Source organism: Cervus canadensis, chromosome 29 (assembly GCF_019320065.1).
Source record: "Cervus canadensis isolate Bull #8, Minnesota chromosome 29, ASM1932006v1, whole genome shotgun sequence".
Classification (NCBI taxonomy): Eukaryota; Metazoa; Chordata; class Mammalia; order Artiodactyla; family Cervidae; genus Cervus; species Cervus canadensis.
In genome coordinates, this window is record NC_057414.1 from 10,549,099 (window position 1) to 10,561,674 (window position 12,576).

A 12,576-nucleotide genomic window follows, 5' to 3' on the forward strand; every position below is an offset into this window, starting at 1 on the left:
GTGTATTGCTTGGGTACCTTTTTACAGATAAGGAAATGGGAGGGGCACGGAGGTTTTCAAAATACTAGCCGGAGATTGCACCTAATAACTAGAGAATAACTAAAGAATGTGTTCTTTCTAAGCACACATGAAACATTCACAACAATTGACTACATCTTGGGCTATAAAATGCATCTCAGTAAATTTCAAGGAATCAGTATCCTGCAAACCACATTCCCCCACCACAGGACAATTAAGCTAGAAATCAATAACAGAAAGATGAGTTTTAAAAGATGCGTTGGGCAGGGGATAAATAGTTTGGGGGAAAAAAAATACATTGAGAGAGATTCACAGAAACACTTCTAACTAACTCATGAGTCAAAAAAGAAAGGATAATATGAATTATAAAATGCTTATAAATGATAAGAGAAATATCAGATATAACATGTACACACTGCTATATTTAAAATGGATAGCTAACTGTATAAGACCTACTATGTAGCACATGAAACTCTGCTTATTGTTAATGTGGCAGCTTGCATAGGAGGGGAGTTGCGGGAGAATGGATACATGTGTATGTATGGCTGAGTCCCTTCCCTGTTCTCCTGAAACTATCACGAACAACATTATTAATTGGCTATACCCCAATACAAAAGAAAAAAAATTTTAAGTGGAATTATAGCTAAGACAGTACTTAAAGGAAATGTATGAACTTAAATGCTTGTATTCAGAAAGAAGAAGCACTGAAAATTGACAAATGGGCTAAGTATCAAATTTAATAACAGTAGTAAACATAGATGGACTTCCCAGGTGGCACTAGTGGTAAAGAACCCACCTGCCAATGTAAGAGATGCAGATTAGATCCCTGGGTCTGGAAGATCTCCTGGAGGAGGCCATGGCAACCCACTCCAGTGTTCTTGCCTGGAGAATCCTCGTGGACAGAGGAGCCTGGTGGGTTGCAAAGACTCAGACGTGACTGAAACAACTTAGCACACATGCATGCATGCAGTAAACATCAATAAATAAGATAGCCCAGGACTGTACAGTTATAAGTGGTAGAGCCTGGATTCAAACACATATGGCTGCTTCTAAAACCCCCACTCTCTCCACTAATAGCATGAGCCTTTCTCTGCATCATTCTCGATAGTATGCCCAGTGCCTGGAAATTAGGTTTCTCCCTAAGAGTCCGAGACCTGAGCCTATAGGGTAACTCCCTGTATCCACAGGTTGATGATAAATCATGCTCACTTACTCATCCATCCTTTTCTTCACTCATTGATTAAATATTTATTGAGCGTTTGCTATGTGCCAGGCACTGGAATCCCTGTCCCAGTCGCCTGTCCTCTGAGTGTTGGGCCAAAGCTACTGCTGCTGCCCACCCCGAACCCCGTCCCCGCCCCCCTCCAGCTGCCTGAACCTCAGCGGCTGCTTGTCAGAACAGCAGCCTCGTCAGAAATGACTGATTTCTCTCTTGTCTCTTTCAACAGGTAGACTGAAATTACCATGTGTCCAAATTAAAATTGCATACTTCAAGGATTATTTGAAGGACTATTCTTAGACCCTTTTAAGAAGATTTAAAGAAAAGTGAGTTGATTTTTTTTTACACTTCAGAGAGTATTCATGATTTAAGTTAATGATATGGGTGCTTTTTTACTCTCCCTCTTAAATATGTGTTAATAGGTAGACTTTATATCCATTTATATTATTAGAGACTTTTTTTTTTAACCTAAAAACAATGAGCAGAGAGTACAGAATTACTGCGTGGCTTCCCTGTATGATTTTAGTACTTTTCAAAGGCTTGTGAAATTTTAGAGATGAGAGGGTCTTAGAGGTGTGGATCTTTGAGAGAGAGAGAGAGAGAGAGATGGATGGATAGATGGATGGATATAGATAGATAGATAGATTTGGCCTATGCTTGGAAAGCTCCAGGACTAATGAGGAAGTGGTTATCTCCCCCATTTGGAATTTTTATTCAAAAAAATCTGGATTTAGTATCCACTATATCCAGTGCTCCTCACATCTTGCCAAGCCTGTTTTTCACCAGACAGTCCTAAAAATGGATGAGGACAAAAATCATACCCTTCCTTGAGATCTTTTCGTATTCTTTGTCCCTCCAATAATGCTTTATAATTTGGTTTTAAGAGCAGCTTCTTCCCTGGTCACCTTCTTTCCAACACTGTTAATGCCTCCTTGAATAAAAGCATTGCCTAGAACAGGGGTCCCCAACCTCTGGGCTGTGGACTGATTCCTCTTATTAGATCAGAGGCAGCATTAGAATAGAAATAAAGTGCTCAATAAATGTTATGCACCTGAATCATCCTAAAACCACCCCCTCACCCCCAGTCCGTGGAAATCTGTCATCCACAAAATTGGTCCTTGGTGCCAAAAAGTTGGGGGCCGATGGCCTGGAATACAGACAGTGCTCTACCAGCGTCTTTTATTCCGTGAGATCCGTGAGAATCAGAGGAAGATAAACTCAAGGAACCACACCTGGGTTCCAGTCCCAGTTCTGCTGAGATGATGCTTTTGAGAAAGTCCCTTCATCTCTCTGAGCTTGAAGAAAACAGGAGGGTAGGACAAGATGGTCCTAAGATGCTGTCTCCTTCCATGTCGATAGTTTTGCTGACTCAGAGTAAAGAAGTTGTGGCTTCTCTCTGTCCCAGGCACTGGAATGGGCCAGGACTTTGGGATCAGTAAAAAAAAAAAAAAAAAAAAAAATACTGTGATAAGCAAGTATTTTATCAGATAGCCCAGGTACATGGGTACAGTCCCAGTCCAGTCACTTGCTGACCATGGGGTCCTAGGCTGTCATTTCTCTCTGAGCATCTGTTTCCTCATTTATGAAGGACGGTTATTAATACATATGGCAAAGGATTCATGTGAGGTGTGCTAGGATAATGCACATAAAGCGCTTGGTACCTGGTGCGTAGGAAGTGTTCAGTAAACTCCTAGTAGTCGCATAAGTGGTGATGGTGCGCCTTACCTCCAGCTGGAGGAGAAGACAGCAGGTGGCAAAGACGCTAACAAGAGAGAAGCGTGAATCTGTGGGCGTGCTTGTTAGGGATGGGGGAAGAGTGGCCACATCCCGTAAACTCTCATGCAAACACAAGACCAACTTTGGAAAGTTCATGAAATTAAAACTCTGCTCAGAATCAGACAAGGAAAGATTGGTTGCTGCGGAATATACAATTAAATGGGAAACTTGTAGAGAGGATCTGAGGAGCTGCAAATTTTTACCAACCTCTGGCAGCTGGCACAGCCCTAGTCATGGATACTTGGGATTAGTATCCCCAGAAGGAAGGTCCTTGGACCCCCAGTAGACCCAGGGGCTGGAGAATCATCATGTATTTGTGTAAGTTCAGAAGGCTGGTTGTGAGGTTGAGATGAGGGATTAGCTGTGAACACAGATATACACATTGTAAAGTACCCTCCGCATCTAGGTATGTTTGTATTATTCATGTATTGTGAGATGGTTCCCTACTTTGGACATCAGGAGAGGGGGGGAAACTCCACATGTAATGAAGCAGGAGGGTCCAGCCCACAGATTCCTGAGCAGGACAGCATGTGTGTACATGCATGCATATGTCTGTGTGTGTCTGCTCACAAGTGTGAGTTTGTGTGCACGTGTGAGAGCCCCTTTGGGTCCTTTGGATGTGTCAGCACTCTCCATGGTGACTGGCAGCCCAGAAAGAGTATGACATAGGAATGAAAACACAGGCTGCAGGGCTGGTCAGCTTTGCTCTCTAACTGTGTACCCTCAGCCACGAGTGTGTCCATGAGTGTGCCAGCCTCTGTCTTCATGGAGCCTAGAGAGTTTACAGGCCAGGCTACTCTGAGGGAGGGAACTGCGTAGAAGCTACCCTTCACATGAAGAAGGCACCCGGAAAGTGTGTGTGCCCTTCTTGCATGGTTAACGGAATTTATCAGAGTTTAGGGAAAGTGCTCTTGACCTGTTGGCTGAAAGGAACCTCCAAAGGCATCTTAGATTCCACCAGACCCTCCCCCGAGGGCCTCGGCACCTTGGAGGATGGAAAACCCACGTGGGTGAGCACACTCTTCGCCCTCTGCAAACGCTCATTCCAGAGGTGTTCCCACACCACCCTTCTGAGTCCCCTGCCTCAGTCTGGGCTGTGGGGCTGGTGACTCTTAAATTCAGGAGGACTGAGAACTGTGTTGTCATTGGAGGTGTAGAACAAGGTTGCTGTTTAAATTTGGAAATTATGATAGCTGATAGCGTGGTCTTTGCTCTCCAGACACCTGCCGGCTCTTCATACCAGGTCCTGCCCCAGGCTCACACTGCAGTGGCAGCCACTGGCCAGAGGTGTCCCTTTCCGGGTTTCTAGATCCAAGGAAAACTGCATTATCGTGTGTTGCAGTGTTTTTCAAATTATGGGTTGTGACCCATTAGTGGGTCATGAATTTAATTTGGTGGTTCAAGATCATCGTGCATTAAAGTGAAACAAAGTGATCCAGTAACCCATAGAGTGGGTGAAGATATTTACATTATGTGTATTCAACATAGGTCTCATGTCCAAAGTATATACATTTGACCTTGGAACAATGCAGGGATCGGGGCACTGACCCTCTGCACAGTTGAAAATTCCAGTATAATTTAGCGTGGCCCCCCCATTTACATGGTTTGTCAGTATCCCAGGCTCTGCATCTGTAGGTTCAATCAACCATTGTCTGTATAGCACTGTAGCATTTGCTGTTGAAAAAAATCTGTATCTAAGTGGACCTACGCCATCTAAACCCATGTTGTTCAAGGGTCAACTGTGTAGTAGAAAAAAGAGGAAACTCAAACAAATAAGTAAGGAAAAGACAAGCAACCTAATAGAAAAATAAGCAAAAGATACATCAGACACTTCACAAAGGAGGATATCCAAATAGGCAATAAGCATATGAAAGCATTATCAGTTACCAGGAAATTACAGATTAAACCAGCAATGAAATGCCACTATACACCCATGAGAGGGGCTAAAATGAAAAAGATAGACAGTATCTCACATTGGCAAAGATGTGAAGCAACTAGGCAGTGAAGAATTTGCCTGCAATGCAGGAGACACAAGTTCGATCCCTGAGTCCAGAAGAGCCCTTGGAGGAGGAAATATCAATCCACTCTAGTATTCTTGCTGGAAAGTTCCAGGGACAGAGAGAGAGGAGCCTGGCAGGCTGCAGTCCATGGGGTTGCAAAGAGTCGGACATGAGCATGCGTGCACGAAGCAACTAGCACCCTCATGTATGGCTGATGGGAGAGTATTGGTATGACTGGTATGATGACTTTGGAAAACAGCCTGGTGGTGTCAACTAAAGCAGAGCGTATGCATGCTAGCCATTCCATCCTTAGATGCACACATGGGACATGCACACACCTGTCCACCCAAAAACATGACCAGCAGCAGCAGCATGGATAAACGGTGGAACAGCCACACAATGGAATGCTGTCCCCTGCTGTATCAACGGCCCTCACAAGTATAATGTTGAAATAAAAAGCCAGGTGCAAAGAAACTTTGTGACAACATTCATCTTAAGGATGCTGCCGCTGCTAAGTCGCTTCAGTCGTGTCTGACTCTGTGCGACCCCATAGACGGCAGCCCACCAGGCTCCCCCTTCCCTGGGATTCTCCAGGCAAGAACACTGGAGTGGGTTGCCGTTTCCTTCTCCAGTGCATGAAAGTGGAAAGTGAAAGTGAAGTCACTCAGTTGTGTTGGACTCTTCGCGACCCCATGGACTGTAGCCTACCAGGCTTCTCCGTCCATGGGATTTTCCAGACAAGAGTACTGGAGTGGGTTGCCATTTCCTTCTCCTCATCTTAAGTATAAAAACAGACAAAACTAATCTATATTGTTAGAAATCAGGATCCTTGGGGGAGGGGCTAGAAAATGGGTCAAGCACAGGGGGGGCTTTCAAGGTGTTGATAATAGTCTGTCTTTAATCTGAGAGCTGAATACATGGGTGTTTTCAATTTGTGAGAGCTTATCCAGCTCTTTATCTATGACACATACATTGTGTATATATATATATGTATATATATGTACATATATATACATATATATATACAGTACTCACATTGTGCTTCAATAACAGTTTATAAAATGAATGTATAAATTATAATAAATTATAAATGAATAAAGAGGACTAGAGAACACAGCAGGTAGTAAGGGCAAGCACTGTTAAGTGAAACTCAGGTTACATGTGCATCTAGGCTGAGCTGAGATGTTCAATATACTCCTTCCTGTGAGTCAGTCACAGAACAAAAACCGGAGAGCCACTGACGGCGTCGAACCCGCTCCTTTTTGAGATGAAGAGTCTAAGGCCCAGAGACGAGGGGATTAAGAGAGAGCTGGGAGGAGAGCAGGGCGGGGAAGAACACTGACTCCAGGACTCCTCCGCATGCCGCGTCTCCGGGTTCCACTGCCAGTCGCGGGGTGGGGGGTGCGTTCGGCTCCGTCTGGCGCCGCAGTCTCTGGGGGCAGCCCTGTGCTTTCAGTCCAGGGGGAGCGGCTGTTTTCCCACCACAGACGGGCAGGGGCCCGGCTCCAGCTCCCCACACGCCCTCCCGGCTCCTTCCTGCCTCTCCTGCCCGAGCTGCCCCCCTCAGAGCCCCGGAAACACCGCCGCGCTCAGTCATGCTTTCACTTGTGTAAAACAACTGCCGTGCCAAAGCGAGCTCACGCCTGTGGAAGTTAGAAGACTGTGAAGAGAATACACAGGGAGCATACGATTCAACAAAGCTCTGAGTCAGTCCTGGCTTTGTGCTCTTGTTACAGAATGGTGAGTCCAGCCCGCAGACCTCTCCTGTGAGGGGTCAGGGGGCAGCCGGCCCCTGAGGGCATGCGAGGAGCAGGGTGGCCCTGTCCTTGCCAGGCAGGGCTTCGCAGAGGAGGAGAGCGCCGTGCGGGTTTTAAAAGGCTCGGGGTGAACCTTGCACAGGGCCTAGAACCGTCTGCAGTAGGAGGGTCATATAACATCAGGGGCTTTCCCACTCTTGCCTGTGATGCTCAGCACAAAACACCGCGGCATCTTCACGACACACAGCCCCCCACAAACAGGGAAACGGGCACAGTGTAGGGTACAGCAGCCCTGGCCACCCCAGGACCGGCGTCTAGCTGAATCCTGGAGATGGGGTGCCGGAGGGGGCCTCAGAGATGATTTCAGGGAAGCCAAGAGGTTTGAGCTAAGGATCGAAGCAAGGGAAACTGCCCAGGCAAGATTTCTCAGGGCTGGCCAGTGGGTGAGAACCTCATTTGAGAGAAGCCATCTTGCATTCTGGAAAGTCCCAGTGGGTTCCATAGAGTCAGGGTTGAAGAAATGTGTACTGAAGATAGGGGTCTGGAAGACAGGGGGTGGGGGCTCTGTGCCCTGACTGGGCATGTCTGGGAAGAAAAGGAAACACTGCCTGAGATTCATACAGGCAAGACATGCCTGCAGCCTTGGAAATGGACTCAGAGATGTAGGCAGACACAGGTATGAATGTTGATGCAGTCCCAGAACTTTGTTTCACAGCATTCACTTGTGCCATTTGCAAAAAAAAAAAAAAAAAAAAACCACTTTCTGAGCACTTGCTATTTGCAAAAAAAAAAAAAAAAAACCTTTTCTGAGCACACTTCTGATCCAGGCCTGGCTGATGGTAGAAGCTGGAGAGATGAGAAAGAAAGAGTTCCCAGCCTCACTGTCCTGCCTGTGGCTTGACAGGTCAAACCCAAACACAGATTCGACATGGTATTATTATTCTAGGGCAGAATATCCCAAACAGTGATTTATGATACATCAGCCCTGCAAAATGTTGTTTGGAAAAAAAAAAGTTTTCCATGTTGAACAGTCTGGAAAGTACTGTACACTGACCCATTCCTGGGAGTCGTCACTGCCTCTGCTACTCTAAGCGCTCTGAGAGGTCCCGCAGGAAGGATGCCCTCCTAATGTTTCCCAAACTTACTTGCTCCAAAACATCTTTTGCATGTCTATTCAAATCCCTCTGTGTTTCCAAACTGATTTGGGGGAAAGTCTATCCTAAAGAATGGCCTGAAGGCTGGTGGGGAGCTCCGAGGAAGGAGAAATGGGCTCTGCCTGGGTGCAGACACAGAGAGCTTCCTGGAAGAGGTAGATATGGTGTACACTGCAGAAGGCCCAATCTGAACCCAGCCTGGGGTCTGGGCCCCAGCAGATGCTCGGTAAATAATTAGTAAATGAAAGGGGACTTCCCTGGTGTCTAGTGGTTGGGAATCTGCCTGCCAGTGCAGGAGACTAAGGTTCCATCCCTGGTCCGGGAAGATCCCACTTGCCATAGAGCACCTAAGCCTGCACACCGCAGCTACTGAGGCGCACGTTGCATAGAGCCTGTGCTCCGCAACAAGAGAAGCCTCCACAATAAGAAGCCTTATGTACTGCAACTAGAGCGTAGCCCCCACCCCACTGCAACTGGAGAGAGCCTGTGGGCAGCTGTGAAGACCCAGCACAGCCAAAAAGAAAGAAATGAATGAACAGCTCTGGTGAAAAGCGTGCAGCTTCCTCCGCAGACGTTGGAGGCAGAAAGTCCACGCAGCACTGGAGCTGTGCAAATGTGGCTTTGGCAGTTGGATGCACAGTCTCTTTCCTCACACTTGCACCTCTCTCTTGACTGTTTTGGAAAAGGCAACAGGAGGCAGCGAAGGCAAAGTGGCTTAAGGTCACGTACTCTGGGGCCAGACTGCCTCGAATTCCGGCTCCATCACTTCCTCACTGGTTCCTTAGGCAACTTGACATAACCTTTTTTTGTCTCATCACCTTCATCTATAAAATGGCCTAAAAGTAATGTTCAGCTTCATAGGGGTCCTATAGGGTGGCCTTTAGACAGGGACATGCAATAAGCACCCCATCACCACTAGCAGTCCTCCTGTGTGGGCTGCTTCCTATCATTTACCTCCCAGGCCTCTGTCTGAGTTCTCTTCCCCAGCATTTCCCAGCAGCCTGTGGTCCTTATGTTTCTGAGTGAGGCAACCTGCACATTTGTTTTCTTTCCACGAGCATCAGGAAGGGCCAGGCTGACGCTTCTTCATTTTCGGTAGTCGGAGCTGTTTGGGGGAAGGCTTGGGTTCCACTCCTGGTTATTAGCCTGCAACCATTCGGGCTGGGTAAATATTTCAGAAGGAGTTCAGCTCATGTATTATTAATTTTCTGCAAGCAGTTGCTGTACTTCCCAGAATAGCTCTGCCTACAGGTGTTTTGTAGGCCTTGTCGAGTTCTCCTGATCTTAAACGCTTTCCGTGGGGTGTGCTGGCATGGTCCCTCTGGCCTTTGTCTCCCCGGGAAAGGATGGGCAGTTGTATGAGCAGTGGGCTTGGGGTCCATGCTGGATCCTGGGTAGTGTGGACAAAGATACTGGTGGAGTCTTGTGCTTTACACTGCTAGTTTCAGTATCACACCTTATGTACAGCCCGGAGACTGGGGGTCATCCTTGAGAGCGTGCTCCCTTTCATGGCTTTTGTCCAGTCGGTCACCAAGTCTTAATGGTGCCGTATCCAGAACCTCCCAGTCCAATCCCTTCTCTCTTGCACTGCCCCCTGCCAGCTAGTCCAAGCTGCCGTATCCCCCATCTTCCAGGACCCAGCTTCCCTGATGGCTGAGCTACATCAGACCCCTGCTTTGCACTCCCAGTGAGACTGCCCCACCCCAATTCTTTTTCAATCGCCTCTCAATCTTTAAATTACCTGTTCCTGGTCTGGCTTCTCTGCTGAACCATAAGACTAGAGATCAAGTTCATCTTCTTAATAGTGCTCAACAAATATAACTCTCCGCCCAGGTAGCAACAGACAAGACTGTGCTTTTCCTTTCTCCCACCCTTCTATTTTTTTCTTCTTTCCTTCCTTTCACTTAATTACAGTTAAAAGGAGCCTAGTGACCAACTAGTCAAATTCCCTAGAGGAACCCCAAGGCCACGCTGGGAGGGAAAGAGGCAAAACAGGCAGGACCCTGAGCCCCCAACTCCTCACCAACCCGGAAGCAACCCTTTATCTCCTTTAGACATGAGTCTTAATTTTAGATTTTCTTTAGAGCAAGTAAGGTGGTTCTTCTGTGCTGCACGTTTTTGAAAACGCTGATCTGTTCATATATGCTTGTTTTTCAGAGCAAGAAGGTACCAAGTATTTTGAATATGTTCACTCATAAACAGAGCTTCCCTGGTGGCTTAGATGGTGAAGAATCTAGATGCAGTGCAGGAGACCCAGATTTGATCCCTGGATTGGGAAGATCCCCTGGAAAAGGAAATGGCAACCCACTCCAGTATTCTTGCCTAGAGAATCCCACGACAGAGGAGGCTGGTGGGCTGCAGTCCACGGCATGGCAAATAGTCAGACATGACTGAGCGACTAACACTTTTACACTTTTGCTTATAAACAAAGAAGGTGTTATCCTCATTTCAGAGATCCAGAAACAGGTGCCCAGAGCAGTTAGGAAACTTGTTCATGATCACACGTGCTTAGTGGGTCCAGAATTCCTATTCTAGCATGGTCAGACTCCAAACTCTTTCCACTGCCACCTGCTGCCTCTCCAAGATCCGTCATCCAGGAAACAGTGGCTTCCCAAGCCAGCCTCTCCGGCTGGCACAGCACATGGCCAGAGACAGATTGTTGGGATTTCACTGGGCACCGCTTGCTTAGAGGGACAGAACCTGCATTCCTAGGGTTTCCTGGCTGTGTGGGCTCTAAGATGCTAGGCAGAGAGAAATGGATGCTGTGAAAGCCAGGGGAGAGCTGGGTTGCTCCACCAAATGGTCGTTTGTGCCTGAAATAAAGTGACTTGAGCTGGGAATCTCTGAGTCCTTGATACCTTCACCACACCTGAGTCTTACTTCCCCTGTGTTAGGAGTTTCTCCCAGGGACGTCCAGGACAAAGTGGCAACCCAGGAAAGTAAAACTGCTCCAGACTGTACAAGAAGATAATATGTGTTTTACAATGAACACTTTCCTTTACTTTGTCCTCCTGCCCAGGTTATTTTGCCTTTAACTTGGAGGTAAAGTCTGGTTTATTTAAACAACAGTGAAACAGAATGGAAGATGAAAAAGCCGAGAGCTTACCCCGGGCTGCCTCAGGAACTCACCATGTGACTCCCTTTGGACTTGTCACGTGAATTCTCTAAGTCTCAGCTTCCTCATCCATCTTTACAATGAGTGTGTTTGGACAAGATGCCCTTGCCCACCATGGCAAGATGTGTTCAAAGTGCTGAGTTTCCTCCTCCACTTTCCCAGATCCGCTCTTATTGCTGTGTGAACTTGGACGGGTTATGAAGGCTCTCATGGTCAGCTTTATCACCTGCAAAATGAGGTAGTGATAACGTCTATCTCACAGATTTATTGTGGGTACTAAAACGTAAGGCACTTCCGTCGTTCCTAGTTTAGTTTGCCGTTGTGGTGGTGGCTGTGATTGCCTCCATTCATGGAACCATACACTATGATTCTGCACTTTTGTCTGTCTACACCATGTCCAGTGGTTAGAAGTCACACTTTTAGCTTTCATTGGCCAAGAAAACTAGTGACAGATAACTGCTTTGGATTCAGTAATGTTCGAACACAATGTATATTCCTCATAACACCCCCACATATATTGTGCAAAACATCAATTCCTTTGCAGACAATCCTTGGTGAGGCAATATACAGGTTCCTAGGTTGTTGCAGGAACAACATGCCTTCAATTAAAAACTTCTGATCTAGGATCATTGTGGTCTCCTCCAGCATAGCTCATGGCACAAAGTTAATGTTTGAATGAACAAGTGACTGAAGGGATGGATGGATGGATGGGTGACTCTGTTTTCCATTTGCCTCTCGATTTACTTTGAGCAGAATAATAAATGTGTATTTGTGTTCATGTGGGTATGCGTCTATGAATATTTTCAGAGAAAACCCAAGCTATTTCTGTCCCAAGGAAGAAGATAATCATAGTTTGCATATTCCCCTCTTTTTTAGTTTATAGGGTCATTTTTCACTGGAATCCTTTCAGCTCCCTGGCCCTGACAAAAGATAAGCACCCCCTCTGCCTCTCCCAAGCCTTCCTCCTCCAACAATGAGGGCTTTGTGCTGGCAAGACTGCCTCTAGATGTTTCTTTCCCAAGGCCCCACAGCCTACTCTGGCTTTTCTCAGGAGTGTTAATGGGGGAGGGGACACAGACAGTTGAATCCAGGGAGCCATGCTTATGGCCTGGTGCCAACTCCACAAGTCAGGCCAGGGTAGACAACTCAGTATCTGTTCTGGGATACAGGCAGCACAGTTACCTGAGCTGATCATCCAGCTATCTGCAGCCAGCACCCTGGGAATCATCAAGGTCTGGTTTCCTGGAGTCTTTTGCTCCATGCCCAGGGGAGGGCCGGAGCTGGAGAGGATGGGTGGGAGATGGCAGAGGGACAGGGAGTCAGTCTCAGGGTGTGAAGAATTTCACTGCATCGGCACAGGGGCTGCTGTGGCTACAGCCTCTTAGGGCTTCAATTCACTAATAAGATTAAAATGCCAACAGCCTGCCTCTGCACACACGCTTAGGAACACATGGGCCTGAGCTGCTTAATGAGTGCTAGTCAGGAATCGAAGAAAGGCCCGGGCAGGCGCCTGGCTGATGCCTTGTTGATTAGAGCA

General features: G+C 47.0%; 1 protein-coding gene across 10 annotated transcripts in view; it reads left to right on the top strand.

The window, feature by feature from the left end:
• TENM4 (teneurin transmembrane protein 4) overlaps positions 1-12,576 on the top strand; it is an 816,614-nt gene that overhangs the window by 330,818 nt on the left and 473,220 nt on the right. For 4 of the 10 annotated variants that reach the window (XM_043452823.1, XM_043452824.1, XM_043452826.1 and 1 more), the window contains one exon: positions 1,467-1,563. The exons of the other annotated variants lie outside the window; for them this stretch is intronic. The gene's annotated coding sequence lies outside the window, so the exon portion shown is untranslated. The remainder of the gene's footprint in view (positions 1-1,466; positions 1,564-12,576) is intronic. 10 annotated transcript variants of the gene reach the window in all.